Raw genomic sequence first — 17,967 nt, forward strand, 5'->3', positions numbered from 1 at the left:
TCCCGACACGCATAGCCCTCCCTGCAGATGATGCGCCATTGCCAGCCCCATCATCGACAGGCTGGACCTCTAGTTCTAGTAGTACAATTAGTAATAGTAATTATCCTGTGGCTAGTGGTAGTGCTCTCCCCCATGCTGTCGATAATGATTTGGATCACAATAATGGTGTAATGACCTCAGCGGTCAGCGGTTGCTAGTGCTTTTGAGGGGGGCATCTCGTTCACTAGAATGGAGAATCTGGGAGGGAGGTATTGCGACCCTGCCGAGATTTTAGAGGCGTGCCTCCCTGTCTAGGAGGCAGACTAGAAGATCCGAGATTAAACACCATTAAATGCAGTGCAGTATTATTTTGCGAATTGAGTCACATGCCTAAACATCAAGGTGACGCAGAGACAATGAGTCTGCACTATATATGGAATGATAATGGCGTTATTTCTTGGATCACACCCATTGCTGAATGGTATCAGGAATCCACCTTGAGCACTATTATGGCCCGATTATCCGAGATGGAAGTACGTGGGACCACTAAAGTGCTCAGCTGTATACCCCACCTCAACATTCATATACATGTCTATGACCCAATTAATGGAGGGTCCAGTTATATTAAACTCCCTATGGCTATTGAGAAGAAGTGGCCATGCATTAATGTTCAAAATCAGTATGATAATGCTTGTTTTGCATGGTCAGTCCTGGCTTGTCAGAGAAATTACAATTACAAAGATCATCCCGCACGTCCTGGCAGTTACAACATTAGAGATATTAAGAGACAATATAACTTTGATGGTATAGAGTTCCCAGTAAAGAGCCAGGACATACATAAGTTTGAGGCTCAGAATACCGGAATATCGGTTCATGTTTATGGCCTGGGAAGAAGAAGAAAGACAGGTCAGATGACCAAGACAAGCACACAGTAGTTGATCCCCTTCATTCCTCAAAATTTGCAGGTGAGCAAGAGTTGCATGTAAACATGCTGCTCTTCTCTGAAGGTGAACCACTACGTCTGGATCAAAGACATGTCTCGACTCCTTTCCCCCCAGTTAAGTAACAAGCAGCATAAACAGCGTATTTGTTTCAGGTGTTTGAATTATTTTTCATATGAAGAGTTACTAGCAATACATATATAAGATTGTGCTTCCAAGGATGTGGTACGTGTGATTTTGCCTATTGAGGAAAATAACTTCATTAAATTTCAAAATGCTCACCATTAGCAGCGTTGTACTTTTGTAGTGTACGCCGACTTTGAATGCCTGCCGGCTCCTATTACTCGTTGTGAAGGGAATCCCCTAGCCTCACACAAAAACTTCACACATCAACACGTACCTTATGTGGCAGCGTTCCAAGTTGTATGTGCATATGATTCTAAACTTAATCGCTATCAGTCATATGTATGGAACAACCCCGTGGTTTGGCTTCTCACTGAGCTTGAAAAACTTTCATGGGAAGTTGACAGGCTCTACAGCACCAACATTCCCATGACCAAATCAAAAGAAGATGATGAAATGTATGAAAAGGTAGCTAATTGTCATATTTGTGGGCTGGCCTTAGATAGAAAAGCAGAAACTCCTTGTAGAGACCACTGTCATCTTACGGGTAAGCTCCGTGGTGGAGCTCACAACACATGTAACTTGAAGTATCAGTTAGCTAGACACATACCCGTCTTTTCTCATGATTTGAGTGGGTATGACGCTCATTTTCTCTTTGAGCACTTAGCTAATTTCAGTAGAAAGATCAGGTCAGTGTCCTCCCTGAAAATGTTGAGAAGCACATTCCTTTTTCAAAACGAATGACGCCAAAAATTACGCTCCGCTTTCTTGACTCTTTACGCTTTATGCAGACTTCACTCCAGAAACTGGTTGAAACTTTACTTCGGAATAATATGCATATCACTCGATATGCATTTCCTGATGAGGTAAAGTTTCAGCTTGCGACTAGGAAAGAAGTTTTCCCATACGAATATGTTGATAGTATAGCGAAACTCAATGGAACCAGGTTTCCAGAAATATCTGCATTTACCAGTACTCTCACAGGCGATGCCATAACTACAGCATATTATGAGCATGCCGTGAACGTCTGGCGAGAATTCAACATCCCCAATTTGGGTGAATATACGAGGTTATACATGGACACCGACGTGCGTTTGCTGGCAGGTGTTTTCGAAAAGTTCTGGAGTGTATGTATGACCATGTACTCTGTGGACGCCGCATTTTATTACACTTCACCTCGGTTGTCCTGCGAAGCTATGCTCAAAAAAACGGGGTACAGCATTGAACTTTTGACTGATGCTGCAATCCTTCTATTTTTTGAGCGAGGGATCCGTGGGGGACTTTGTCAATGTGTTCACAGGCACGCCAAGACAAATAACCCAAGGATAGCAGTCGAATTTAATGCATCCCTTAATTGTACTTACATTTTGTACTTAGATGTCAACAGCTTATACGGGTACTCCATGATGAAGCCACTACCAGTTGGTGGGTTTCGATGGGTGTTCGAAAACAAATTCAATGGATTAGGAGGACAGATAATGGGTCTTGCGGCTTATTCTGGTGTACGATATGTGCTTGAGGCAGACATCGCATATCCTAATAATTTGCATGGAGAGACAAGCGACTTGCTGTTATGTCCAGAGCAACAAATTCCACGAGGAAGCACCATCCCTAAACTGCTGGCTACTGTTCGAGACAAGCAGAGGTACATCAGTCATTATCGTTACCTTCAGCAGTGTCTCAGATTAGGGATGAAGCTTATTAGAATCACCCAGGCAATTTCCTTCAAGCAATCTCCCTGGTTGAAGGAGTATATTGAACTAAATACCGAAAAGAGGGTGGTCGTGAGTATTGATTTTGAAAAAGACTTTTATAAATTAATGAATAATTCCATTTTCAGGAAAACTATGCAGAATGTACGAAATAAACGTAATATTGTGATTAGAACCGAATGGGAAGAGCGTTATGGCGTGAGAAAATGTATAGCAAGGCCAAATTTTAAGTATGCCACCATCTTCAATGAAAACTTTGTTGCTTTGGAGATGTCAAGACTGCAGTAGATTTTATTAAGCCTATCTATTTGGGGAAGTGCATACTGGATATCTCCAAATTCTACATGTACCGATTTTACTATGAGTTTGCAAAACGTCATTTCGTAGAACCAAAGTTGCTTTATATGGATAAAGACAGCTTTATCTACTGGATCAAGACCTGCGATCCATATGAAGTAATTAGGTGCAATGGTAAAGAATTCGACACGTTTTCTTATGGGGCCGATAATTCTTATGGTATTGTTCCACAGAACAGGAAGGTTATCGGTCTTGTGAAAGACGAGTCAAATGGTTTACCAATTACAGAGTTTGTGGGTTTGAGGTCCAAAATATATGGATATCGTACAACACATGGGGGCACTCAGGGGCGGGCAAAGGGTGTTAGGTGCATGGAATCTCGTGCTCTTACAGTCGAGGACTATATGCAATGCCTGTATGCTCGCAGTGTTCAAGGTGCTCGTCCACACATGGTTCAGCATTTGATCACTGTACACGATGTGTACACTGTACTGCAGTTTAAAATCGGATTGTCTTCTCATGGTGATAAAAGAGTCATTTGTGAGGATGGGGTGTAAACCCTCCCATACTCACACTATTTACTTGAAACGAAAGTAGGAGTGGGGTACTCTGGTTGATTGATAGAGAGGAAATGAGCGTGTGGATGTGATGATTGGGGGTTATGCATGGAAATAGTATGGCTCTTTTATCGTAGTGTAAATACTGGATGAGAGTGTTGTGTGGTGTGTATTAGTTTGCGTGCTTCCGTGTATGTCTGAATGTGTGAATGAGTGTGGGAGCTTGTGTTAAGTGTATGTCAGTGTAAATATATATTCATTATTTTGCCAAAGAAAATCATAAAAACGAAAAATTTTAAAACTGGAAAAAATATTTAGAAAAAAGTCTATGTATGTAAACATTTTTCAATGGTATTACTAGTTAATATATGAACAAAAGCTAAGTTTTCGCACTTCACTTGTACCTGTGTATAAAGAAAAAAGCAACTTTTTGCACTTCATATGTGCTTCCGTGTGAGTGGTTATAGATTAGATTTTAGTTTGTAAGTTTCACCTACTCCTAGACATCCAGTCAGAACTAGTTTTAAGTAAGTGAGTTCCACCCAGTTAAATTGTTTATATATATGTTCACTTGCTTGTTGTAGTGGAAAATGTTTAGAGTCATCAACATCAAAGAAATATATATGTTCTCTTGCTTGTTGTAGTGGAAAATGTTTACATCCACTTACTTCAAAGAAATATATTCAATTGCTTGTGATAGTGGAAAATGTTTAGAGCCACCCACTTCAAAGAAATACGTTTGCCCTTATTTTAAAGTCTTTTCTTTTTCAGGTAGAACTTCACTAGCTATAATATTTAACATGTAAGATAGTGTAATTAGATTGTAGTACCTCTGCAGTAGTTGTAAACTTATATATATATATATATATATATATATATATATATATATATATATATATATATATATATATATATATGCAGATTGCTCATATTTCTGAATAACGTAAAATCTGAAAATCATATCTGCAAACAGCAGAACATTGATATTTTTGTCGTAAAATGTAAATCTCAATCATGTATCTGTAAATTCTTGTAATGTGAAAACTGAATCGTGTACCTGTAAACTCATATTTCGCAAACACTGTAGAAACATTCATAATTTAATAATAAATTCACTTATTTTATTGTAAAAATGTCGAATGATATTATTTCAATCCTCAATCATCATTCTTTTTATTAAAAAACATGATAACTGTATTTGTGTACAAGGCATGGTTACATCCACATACCTATAAGGTATTCTGCTTGAAAAAAACAATGATTTCTGAATGACACACGCTGGAGTGTGACCGGTGGCAGCGATAACACATCACCCTGAGCTGTCATCTTCAGATCCGGCAGCGGCCAAGCCCACATGACTGGTACGTGACGCATCGCCTCTGAACTGTCACTTTCAATGGTTTCCACGCAGGTGAGGTGAAAGCTGGTCTATTAATAACGCAGGTAACGTTACTCATCATGTGAAAGCGGGCTCAAAGGCTGAGGTATGTGCTTTAGACAGTTCCAGTGGAATGCGTTTCAGGTACCTGCAGTAAACTTACTTGCTATGGACGTGAGTGTCACAGAAAGAAAGAAAACAAGCATTGGTATGGAACAATAAAATTTATTTCTCATCCAACTTAAAGGTAATTTTACATTGTCATATGCGGATACAATAGCAGTTTTTTGATAAATGTTCTTGTGTCGATGGATAGATGGACAGCAGTAGAATTCCAGGTCTTGAATAGAAGCAAATACAAATATTCGTCGCATCCATAAGATTTTGTCCTTTCCCTTCACATAAACGATGGTGTCCATGTGATCGAATAATTTAAGTACAGCCACCACATCTTTATAGGGTATGCCAGGATCATCCCAGTGAATTCCATGATAAAAATGAGTTAATCACTATGCGCTCTTCCGTGTTTTAGAGCACATCAGTTGCTTGAAGGATCTTTGTGATTCAATATTTGCAGCGAAAGTCTCAATTATTACCACATCTGGTGTGTACGCTACAAACGCAACATATTTAAATACAAACAGTCTACGCCCACCTCCACAGAATCCCTGAGCGTCTGCAATTATGTTCACTTGCTGACATGCCATCGTCAAATGATCAATGTACAGGACAGTACCTATTCATTTATACAGCTTGCTGCAAAACACCTATGAGCGGACAGTAGTTGATTACATTGTAATGTAGAACTAAAGCATATGCAGTAATGAGTTCTGGGAAATTTGTCGATGATTCAAATTCATTTCGCACGTCTATAGGTCCAAACTTAATTTTCTCATTGTGTTTAGAGCAGTCTATTACAATGATCGGTGAAAGCTCTTTGAACTTACGTGGACCTAGTAGACACACCCATCCGTCTCCTTCAGCAATTTCATAGTAAGAAGGACGAAACCGTGCATACATGTCATACGCCAGGCTGTATACATTTTGATTCCATTGCAGATGTAGATTGCCATATGGGTAGAATTTTGAACTGTGGTATACTTTGGCATTAGTTAACTTGCAGTTATCGAATACGGTGGAATCATTTGGTTATTTCCTCTTCTATCAGTCTGAAACGCAAGGATGATGAATCTGGGTGTGCCGGCTGTGGTGGTTCTAGGCGCTCAGTCCGGAACCGCGTGACTGCTACGGTCGCAGGTTCGAATCCTGCCTCAGGCATGGATGTGTGTGATGTCCTTAGGTTCGTTAGGTTTAACTAGTTCTAAGTTCTAGGGGACTAATGACCTCAGAAGTTGAGTCCCATAGTGCTCAGAGCCATTTGTACCATTTGATTTGAATCTGGGTGTCTCTAGATGACTGGAGGTCTTAATAGCCCATGTTTGTCTGCTCACGGTCGGTAACACTGGGTACTCGAAGATCTCCCATGAGCAGAATGTCAGTGATAAAAATGGACCTGAATTCAGGACTTTTAAAAGCTTCAAACGCTCCTAGTCAGATACACTGATGTGAGGCATTTTTCATATTATCTTGTTGATTGTGATCATATTCTCTTGTTGGGCTCCTTGAATGTATGAGTTATTGTCCATCACACTATGCACCAGAATGACTTCTTCTTTAGTGTTCATAATAATCTGCCTCATATCCTCAAAGTATCCCATAAGCATTTTTAGAGGTAGGCATGCAGTTAATCGCTTGTACTTTTGAGCTGCTCTATCCTCTGGCTCGTCTAGGAACCATCCTGCATTTTCTAAACTATGCGAATCTGCTGGTGATGCCGAGACGTATTTTTTAAGGGTCAATGTTATGCCAACATTGCGTGTATGGTCGATTTCAGAGCCATCCAGTTCATAGCGTATCTCCTGGAAGAGGAATGCTAATGCGTTACATGTCAGCTTGGATACCACTGTATCGCTGCTGTCAGTTTTCGTGAATGACCCCTCAAGATATATGAAACTCTTGCATGGAAGCGTAAGTGCGTCTTCGTGCTGTATGACAACGCGGATTTCATCATTCTTGTTAAAAGTGGTTGAAGCGTAAGGTATTCCTAACGAATAATTCTCTCATCATACTCTACTGGAATGGTTATATTGAGTGATGATGTCATTGCGTGGCTTCAGACCAACTGATTTAAGAAACTCGCAGTTCACAGGTGTTATCACTTTGCTGTTCGGTAGCGAAGTGACGCGCTGTGGATTGCGTGCACTTGTTTTATACCGTATGCCCATCCTGTCTTAGATGTAATTGTACAATGATTTCCTCACCACGAAAGTCATCAAGTTGATTATTCTCGTCCACAATACGCAACTCCAAATAATCCAGTGTCTGAGCTGTCACTGGAAGGTATATTGCATTGGCAGGGGATCTCAACAATCTTATACCCTGTTGCAACTGAGGGAAGAATCAGTAAATAGCGTGAATGAGAGTATCGTCGAAACAGGAGTTCGTTGCAATGTTACACTCGACACATATTGTGCTGATTGGGAGTATGTCCACTGCCTGATTCGACTGTCCTTTTTTGAACCCCAGCAGGTGTCCTATTGAACCTCACTGGTTAAAGTCAATCGTTGCATTTACAGTTCTTATTTCAGATTTAAGTGTATTAATGTTTGCACGTAGTTCAATACCTTTTCCGGACTATTTTCAGACGTTGTTTAAATCGTCGATATTGTATGTACCAGGTTCTATCTCCAGAATATATTTTTCACCATTAATATCGAAATACAGTTTATTGTTAGTCTTGGTGATATTCGGGGTGCTGTTGTACGTCTCCAGTCCAATCAATGCAATCCTCCATTGACCAGCGCTCAAATCAATTGGCAGGAAGTAATTTGCACGCAATACAGATGTTTGTCCTTTCAATATCAAAGTTTACGACATTGCATCTGAACCTCAACTGATGAATGGATGTTTAAACATACTCCTTATATAGCGTGCTTCTTCTTATTCTTCTTTGTGAACGTCAAGAGAAACATTATGCATAGATGTCTGCAGAGGTGTGTATCAAAGTCCTGATAGCGTCGATAATTGCAGAGTACATGTCTTCTGTGAGTTAAGTATTGTTGTAATTCTTCTGGTGGCTGCAGGTCACCAAATGAGTCGAAATAGTAGACGGTATCCACGTGTCTCATAACGTATGCCACCCAGTGGGTGCCGGGACCTTTAGCAAAATCTAAATTCACAATACCATATTCACCAGTTTTCCACATAGTCTACGGTACTGTATCACGCAATAACACACTACGGAATCTTGGTATCTTGAATTTATCTATAACAAACTTAAGAAGATCTGTATTTGTAAGTGGTCGATCTGGTAGGACCGCTAATGGGCTTTTTTTTAATTTACGAATAGACGGAGACCCTTCCTGTACGGCTTCAAGTATAGTTCTTTACCGATGGCTGCAGCTTCCATCATGCAGTTATGTCTTCTCACCTGTTCTAACTGCACTTGGGAGTTTTGCGTGTTCTTGACCACTCGAGCAATTGCTGCGGCACCACCGGCGAGGGACCCTACCGCCACGTGCGCGGAGAGGACCAGGATGAGAAAAGGAATAAAACCGCCGGATGTTTTGGGTATTGGTAGAACATGAGGTACTTTAACCGATCCTCTTCTTCTTGTTCAGTAATCTTTCTGCTTCATTGCGTTTTTAGCTGCATACAGCGCTGTCAGGATAGAGTTCTTCAAATAATGCTTGTTGTTCTTCTTCTTCTTGTTCAGTGCACAACGTGCAGCATTCATAACTTGCTTGAAATTCATCGCTCCTAAACCCAACTTGATTTTTCCATGCATGGTTTTATCAACCGCAAATGCTGCCATGCATTGACCTATACCAATATCCTTTCTTCTCCATAATGCCTTAGCCTCATTAGCTAAAATCCTATCTGTAATGTGACGACTTGATAGATCTTTATTTGCTGTGTATGCAATCTCATGTTCCAAACACACTTCGTCGAGCAGATTGACTCCCTTATCACCTCGCGCCAAGCGTTTCTGAAACTTTGTCCCAGGCCTACAGTATTTATACCCAGGGATGTGTAATGCCACAGGTAGTTTGTCTAGAACACCACCACCTCCTCTAATGTGTCTTCTAGCGCGCATGTTACGCTACTGTAGTGGTTGTGGACAATGCACGCTCATTATATAGCAAATCGCCAGCATCAATCCAACTGTTTTGCGCAGCAGAAAAACCAAGCCATTTGACTAGTGCATTATTTCCCCATCGTCTTATGACTCTTTCTGATTATGAGCTTTTCTGCATCTCCTCAGTGTAGAAGGATCCCGCAATTTCTTCACCTTTACTGTCCTTCAATACATAAGTTTTAGGATTCGTTCGCTACACCTTTGAAACTGTAAATATCTCAGTTAACCAGTTCACTAGGTATGATTTCTCAAATGCTCTCTTGTGTTTTGAGATATGCACCAAATCAGCTATATTAAATTTCAGTTTGCGCGAATCCAACATCTTAATGCGAAAGTATACGGTATCCATGAGTCCATTATCACGAACATCGATTGGCCACATTTTTATTGTGCTATGTTTGGATCTATTATATTGAGCAGTTGTTTCTGGAAGGATACCTGTCCATTTGTATGAGCCGCGAAGGTTCAAACGCATCCATGTTCGACCTTTTATTGTTCTGTTTCAGGCGTTCTACGATACTCGCCTACAGGTAAGTGAATGTCGCATAATGACGTATTACATAGCGCTCCATCACTGTCTTGAAATACCTATCGATTCGTTCCTGTCTGTAGAAAATGTTCAGAAACATCAGCGACATTTGGACCGGATTTTTGTCTTTACAGGTAATGCCCAGGCCAACTTCGAGTATGTATCAATAACCATTAAAATGTAGTTGAACACATTATTCTAATGTGAATATTGGCTCGTATCTCAAGATCAGCTTGCCACAAGTTATCCAGCCCTTTAATCATAACATGCCTGCGAGGGTATGTTTTGTGAGCTGGCTTGTGCAGTTATCGAACTACCATCTCCATAATTATTCGATGATACCTCTCTCTCAAAGCTCAGAGATTATCGAAACAACTTCATTCGAATGAGCTGTATTACCTGCAGCAGCTGATGCCATGAGCAACCGTAGTCGATCTATTAGTTCGTTAGGGTCGTCATAACATATATACTGCGGGATTCGATTGTTCACTACTTTAAGCCAAATGTCAATGCCGTCACCAATGCTGCTACCGTTGTTGATGTTTTCGTCTTCAAGTATTGGCTTTACAGTTGTTTTATATTTCCTGTTACTCAGACTTATCGTGAACTTGTGCACACCAAACATGTGCAGTATTTCACGATACGTGTCCCTATCACTAACTGAATAATTCGTGGGGTTTTTGGTGGGTCTTAGGAAAATAAGATTCATTAAGTCGGGTGTTCTGTCAAACTGTCTATCATCGATCTCTATTTTGTCTTCATTTACAGTTATGGGATGTGCACCCAACATGTAAGGTCTCCCCCTGTTAACGCCAAATGTTCTATCTATCTGACCTGGAGCGTGACTAATAATGAATTCATCAATGGCAACACCCTCGTTATCGCGTGTTTTTGTTTTTGCTGAGAGCTGTCAGAGAGATTCAGTAACCGGCTTAAGAGTCTTTCTCTTAGTGTTTGCTGCTGATCCATATGACCTAACCTCAGCGGCAGTAATTTCTCACGAACTCCTTTACGTGTTTGAATCACTTTCTGCTTCGTTGATATCTTGGCGTATACCAATCAGACATCTCCGCTGCGTGAGGCTTTATATATCCAGTCATTTTCTTCCTCCTGATCACCCTTCTCAACAACAAGGAAGTCTACATCAATTTTCCCCTGAATAGCATCGACCTTTTCAGTTAAGTCTGTTACTTTCTTTACTGACTTGATTAACTAGCTCATTTAACGCATTCACCATTCTCAGAAGAGTCTGGATATACGTCTGTAGTTCCCTGCGGATACCTGCAACTTCATGCGCCATGGCCTGAATTTTCGCATACAAGTACAAGCGAATGTTCTGTCTGTGTACACCCATCCTCTCGGGTTGAGAGGTGGACATACACGCGAATTTGTCCATGGTGTATTAACCTCTCTTACTGTGCTATATATGCAAAAACTCTTGAAAGCTCCGCATTTACCTACCATCATTGAGTTTTCTTGTTTCATCAGTAACGAGGAACCCATACTGTAAATGGTTCCAGCAATCTGAACATACCTTTACAAAATCATTGAATGACATGTCCGTTCCGACATGTGCTTTGTAAATGTGCTTTAAATTCAGATAGTCTTGTTTCAAGGCTACAATGAGGTTTGCGTTATCCCTAACAAGCTGTTTGTGGATTCTGGAATATGTTTGACAAAGATAAAATACGTAAGCACCCATATGGGAACCGGAACAGAAATATTTTCAAATTTGGTCCTGGTTTTCCACGGCAACATCGTCAAATATGAAGACTGTGTTTGGTTTTGCTTTTTCAGGTGGAGGGATATCACTGCTTTCACTGAATGTTGTGTATGTAATACCATCTACACCGCACAATATCTCTTGCAACAGTTGATACTTGATTTGAAAGAGTGTTTTTGAGAATGCGCAGACATGTGTTAGCGGAGTCATGAGGACGTTAGTCTTCCCACAATTGGATGGGCCTACAATATTTGCTCGTATATTATCGAGAAGAAGAATTCTGTTCTTCTTGTTCTCCTTCTTCAGCTCTTCACTTCAATGTTCACAAGACCAGTCACCAACAACAAACTCCTTGTGGCGAGGGTGCTTCACCCAGCTCACCATGATACTAAATGAGTCATGAACAGACAAGTCAAGTACTTGATATATATATATATATATATATATATATATATATATATATATAGAGAGAGAGAGAGAGAGAGAGAGAGAGAGAGAGAGAGAGAGAGAGAAATACACCTGAAAGCATAATAATAATAATAATAGTATTTGTGTGTAGCCAGCATAGTTCCATCACTCAACCAATTGAGTTATATTGACTACAAGAAGAAAACAAGTATATATTTCACCCATGAAGAGTAACATGATCGTAATATCAGTAACTGGAAGCGCATTGAAACAAATTATTGTAATATTTTGATTATAATGGGAAAGTGCTATGAAATAAAAGAAGACATACATGGGTTGAGATTACACATAAATTATTTATATAAAATTGTACATTGGGTGTAGTATTTCTGGGATATCATTTTAATTTGTATGTATCTTCTTAGCACCTGTACAATATCTAACAAATAATGCTTTTTGGTTGGCAATAAATTCAGCACATATCTCACTCAAACCAATAGGTGACTCACAGTAATCTGGTTTTTGACACACACATTTCATATGTTTGTCTTTAGCTTTAGCGGTCATGTGTGAACGAAGGTGCTGCTCAAGATCGCCAATATGTATACTATTCACACATAGGGCGTTTACAACATCACTGTATGCAGTCTCTATTCTAGGCAACCAACAATTCAGTCTCTCCAGCACAAGCTGTATGGCAGAGCCTAGATTGTATAACTTCATAACTGACAGATGTCTTAGATAGACGCATTTCCCACCTGATTTCACACGTAAGGCACAGTCATCATATACCGTAGTAATAGAAAGTGTACCATCAGTAAGACAAATGTCCGGCTGAGAATGAGATGGATTATACTCGGTGGTCATTTGCTGGTTGATGTAGCGCTCTGCACCACACATCTCATCCCAGTCGAACTCAGAAATTAGCACTTTAACACATTTGGAAACACTTTCAATCTCCGTTATAGCTTGGGTCTCCCCCACATGATGCACATCTATAGCAACAATGTTCACATGTTTGGACCCACTGGGGGTTAAATTGTATGTGGAGGTGAAAAGCGTGGCTGCACTCGACATATTCTTTTAATCTACAGTATGTAAACTCTGTGGATGCACTATCACAGGAATGTTTGACTGGGATGAATCATATGTTGGTGCCCAGTACTGACCTCCATTTAGATGCTGTTTAACACCGCCAGTAGTAGAATCTGATGTGCCATGTGCAGGTAGTGCATCCTCATCACACAAGTTGCTGAGTGGGACGGAGAGTAGCAAGTCCTTGTCCTGCTCCAACAAGTGGGCTATGTGGGCTACAAGATCCCACGCAGTCGCTACTGGGCCAGATGAGATGGGTGCCATTGCTGTAGGTCTTGACAAGATGACGGTCTAGGCTGATGCAGGCACTGACGCGTCTGTGGAGCTAGGCTTGTTGGCGCTCCACTCTGTGGAACAAAGACAATGAATCATTAGATATAGGCCAATATGTGAAAACTTTGGGCAGCCAGAGTGGCCGTGCAGTTCTAGGCGCTACAGTCTGGAACCGAGTGACCGCTACGGTCGCAGATTCGAATTCTGCCTCGGGCATGGATGTGTGTGATGTCCTTAGGTTAGTTAAGTTTAATTAGTTCTAAGTTCTAGGCGACTGATGACCTCAGAAGTTAAGTCTTGTAGTGCACAGAGCCATTTGAAGCATTTTTTTTTTTTTGAAAACTTTGAAAAATAATAAGGCTAATAAGTGAGATAGAATAATGTGAAGGATGATAATTACTTTTCCGTTTAATCCTTCTCTGCATGACTGCTCTGGAGTTCGATTGCTGCTGGCACTTCATGATTCTTCTTCTTCTCCTGCTGTCTGACTGACCAAGACTGATGCCCTGGAGTTGCTGGGCTTAATCTATATCTCCTGCAATGACGCCACTGGATACTTGAATTGTATTGGCCGAAGTTGAACACGTGACTCGATTAAGGGCTCCCCTTGGATCCCTCCATTTCCCCCATCCCAGAACGTCATCAGCTGACATCACGATAGAGTCCGCTGGTGGCGATGATATGAATTAGACCAACACCACTTGGTGAACACACAGTGGGTGTAGCCATCGTGAATAATGGCACATGCGTCATGATCTGATGTCACGCTGGTGTCCTCTGGTGGCAACGATATGAACTAAACCAGTTGGAGTGCGGACTCAGTGGCAAACACATGTGATTGAAATTGGTTAAATAATAAAGACAACTCCTTTTTTCCTGCCATTTTCCTTGCTTAGTAGAAATAGGCGGGGTGTGATGCATTATCTTGTTGTAATTTGAACTTCCTACCATCTTTCTGGGGAGGGGGTTAGATTAGCGGAGGTAGCCCAATTGACCTTCTTCCCGCCAAAATCCGCCATCTTGATCGACGTCACTGCCGCCATCTTCGATGACGTCATCGCCGACATCTTGGATAACGGTACTTTGAACTGAGAGTGGCCTTGTCCCAATACTACAATGGTTAATATTATAGCATAGTGTATAATATTGTATACATATATAAAGATAATGTGTTGTTACATTATAAGAAAAAAGTAGTGGTAAAAAGTAGTGTTAGGGAATTATGTAATTATTAATATCATAAGACTAAAATTGATGTGTCTCCTGTACAGCATGATCGGATAATCTGTAAATGTATGCTATGAGATGAATAAAATACAAATACAAATAGAAACAAGCAATACCAGAAATATGATTGTTGCTCGTTTCATTCACAGAAATTTAAGCTGTGTTCTTAGATTCCTGTCGAATCAGACCCCCGGAAATTGCGACATATTCGGAAAAAAAGGTCAAATATTTGTGACAGGCAGGAATATAAATGTCATTACTGGTTTTCCCATTCACAGTAATTTCATCTTTCATTTATAATCAGACTGATATCACGAAACTGAGGAAATTCATTACTGACAGTACAGGCTTTTATATTATGAACAAGAAAGTGCCAAAATGTGGTACAAACGTTAAGATAGGAAAAAGTATTACAATGTGGCAACATGCGAATTTAATTCCTTGAACTCTATAACTGTATATTTCAAACCACATGGCTACAGTGATCGCATATAGTTTTGTGCATTATCATCATTCATCTTAGGATCTCCTAAGCGCTTTTGCTGCCGATGTGTCATTAACTGATACCGCTATTTCATTATAGAAAATGCGCCATTTCCTTGACATGGCATATCGTCATAACATGCAAGTTGAAATACAGAGACCAGAAAATATGATAAACAAATATGGAGACCAGAAAATATGATAAACCTAATACTGTGGCTCAAAGGTAATGAGAGAGGGGCATCACATGACTACTTCCTGATTTCAACTGAATGGCACTCACTCATCTTCGAGTGACTCTCCTTGAAACACATTCAATATAAAACAGCATTATACAGTCAACTGCTCAAAATGGGTTTCTAAGGCTGTTTCTTATCACAAATAGAAAACAGTTAAACTTTGAACTGAAAACATTTTGTTACTCGTACTCTGTTATACATGAACATGAATAACTTCACATCTAATAGGTTGGTAGGCCTACACAAATGGAATGGGCAATCATATTAACTCAAGAATTCGAATTGCATAGCGAAAACTTAGTTAATACCTACCTACACCAACTTGAAAAACTTTAATATATAAATATTTCTGTAAGTTAAAACATGTTAAGATGTACCAGTTCCTAAGGCATTGTTAACACCAATATTAATGGTTTGTTGCAGAGTAATACATTGAAGCACCAAAGAAACTGGTATAAGCATGAGTATTCAAATACGGAGATATGCAAACATGCAGAATATGGCACTGTGGTCAGCAACACCTATATGAGACAACAACTGTCTGGCACAGTTTTTAAACTGGTTACTGGTGCTACTATAGCACGTTATCAAGATTTAAGTGAGTTCAAACGTGGTGCTATGATCGGCGCACGAGCGATGAGACACGGCATCTCCAAGGTAGCAATGGAGTGGGTATTTTCCCATAGGATCATTTCATGAGTGTACCATGAAAACCAGGAATCTGGTAAAACATCAAACCTCTGACATCGCTTCAGCTGGGAAAAGAACCTGCAACAACAGGACCAACAACAACTGAAGAGACTCATTGAACGTGACAGAAGTACAATCATTCTGCAACTTTCTGCATATTTCAATCCTGGGAATCAACAAGTGTCAGCGTGCAAAGTATTCAATGAAACATCATCGATATTGGGCTACTATAACAGACTGTTAGAGCTCCTACCAAAGTGATATATCTTCAATTGACCGTCCAGACATTAGACCATATAGAGCTGCATATTCTATACCAAGACAACAGTCTCGTTGAGTGTCATGGTGAGGAAATTATAGTATGTCTGCATCTAAGGTGGGATGGGCATGAGGTATAAAACCAGTGCACAGAATTGTCCATGCACCATTTGGTAGTGGAGGCAAAACATGATAACATGGAAGAACTACCAGTAACTTAAATCACTGGGTGTGAAACTTCACGGTGATGTCACTTGATATAACAGCTCATGTAGAATATGAAGGCAGGTTTATGTATATGGAATTCATTTCACACAAGCATTATGTGTCAGTAATGTTCAATAAAGATGAAATCAGGATTCTTATCCTGCTTCAGGACACTTTAACCATTCCATGCAATAGTTTCCTACAGCTGGGTGGGAAATTTTGGAAAAGTAATGGTAGTGCTATGGTGGCATCGAATTTTACACATAAAGCTTTAGCATTTCTGTGTCAGGAAATAATATATGAACTAAAAGGTGTTGAGACTGACCACATACACAATCCAGGCATAGCATCAACCCTGAAAACAGCTGTTTTTACATTGGCCTCAGACTAGAACAATTTAGAGAATGCAGAATGGTTCACAGCCAGGCAAATAATAACAACTATTTAATACAATATAACACAACGAAATCGCAAGCACAACAAACCATGCAAACATTCAACAGGCTAATCAAAGAGGATAATACTCTTCATTGCCAGAGATGACTGACCGCCCACTGTATCGACAACTCGCAATCTCGCAAATCGAAGAGGATGTACCATGCGCCTGAGCCTGACTGCCCATTGTTTCCATATCTCGAAAGCTGTTCTGTTCTGTTTGGATTTTATATAATGTGAAGGCAAAGAGATAACATACTGATGCTTCTTTGACAGCAATTTTTGAAATTACCGGAAGTTGACTTCAAATCCAGCAAATATCGCGGACATTTACCTTTTCGGCCCGGACGTTTTCATTTACCCTAAAATCGCGGACTGTCTGTGAAATCCGTGGTGTATGGCAATCCTATTCACAGGACAAACCAGTAGGCTAAACCACAGCAGAGTACAGCCATTTTAGCACATGCATGCCTCTCAAGATTTTGATGGTACACTTCAAAGATATAAATGGAAAGCAGTCATGTATTTCAGTAAGAAGTGCAACACATAATAACACATACATTCAAAGGGGTGTCAGAGTGAATCAGATTATCATTGATAAAATAATATGAAAGATTCCCCACATCAATGTAGCAGACAAGGAACGTTTGAAACTTTTAAAAGGTTTGAAAATTTGGAAATTTGTGGTGAGATCCTACAGGACAAAACTGCTGAGGTCATCAGTCCCTAAGCTTACACACAACTTATTCTAACTTAAACTAACTTATGCTATGGACAACACACACATCCATGCCTGAGGGAGAACTCGAACCTCCGATGGGGAGGTGACAAACCGCCTCAGACCGTGTGGCTACAAAAGTTTTGAATGTTGGTATTTATCTACCATTAACTTTCCATTCATGGGAGTACTTTGAATATCCTCTGGTACTGACTACATCCATGCAGACATGGACTGTTAAAACATCTATTGAATCATAAACACAAAGATTCATTATACTAGTGTTTCGAACTGAATTCAAATCATCAGAAAACTTCCCACCAGGCACCACAGCATATGTTCTAATTCTGCAAGACAATATGACTAACTGTTTGTCCCCTCACAGGAATTGTGCAACGAGTTGTATAAATGAAAAAAATTCTGAGTCATATCCAAAGTATTTCACACTGGCACCTCAAAGTGTGAACATTACTGTAGACACACAGGGCTTTTACGAT

The sequence above is a fragment of the Schistocerca serialis genome, chromosome 3, assembly GCF_023864345.2.
Source record: "Schistocerca serialis cubense isolate TAMUIC-IGC-003099 chromosome 3, iqSchSeri2.2, whole genome shotgun sequence".
Classification (NCBI taxonomy): domain Eukaryota; kingdom Metazoa; phylum Arthropoda; class Insecta; order Orthoptera; family Acrididae; genus Schistocerca; species Schistocerca serialis.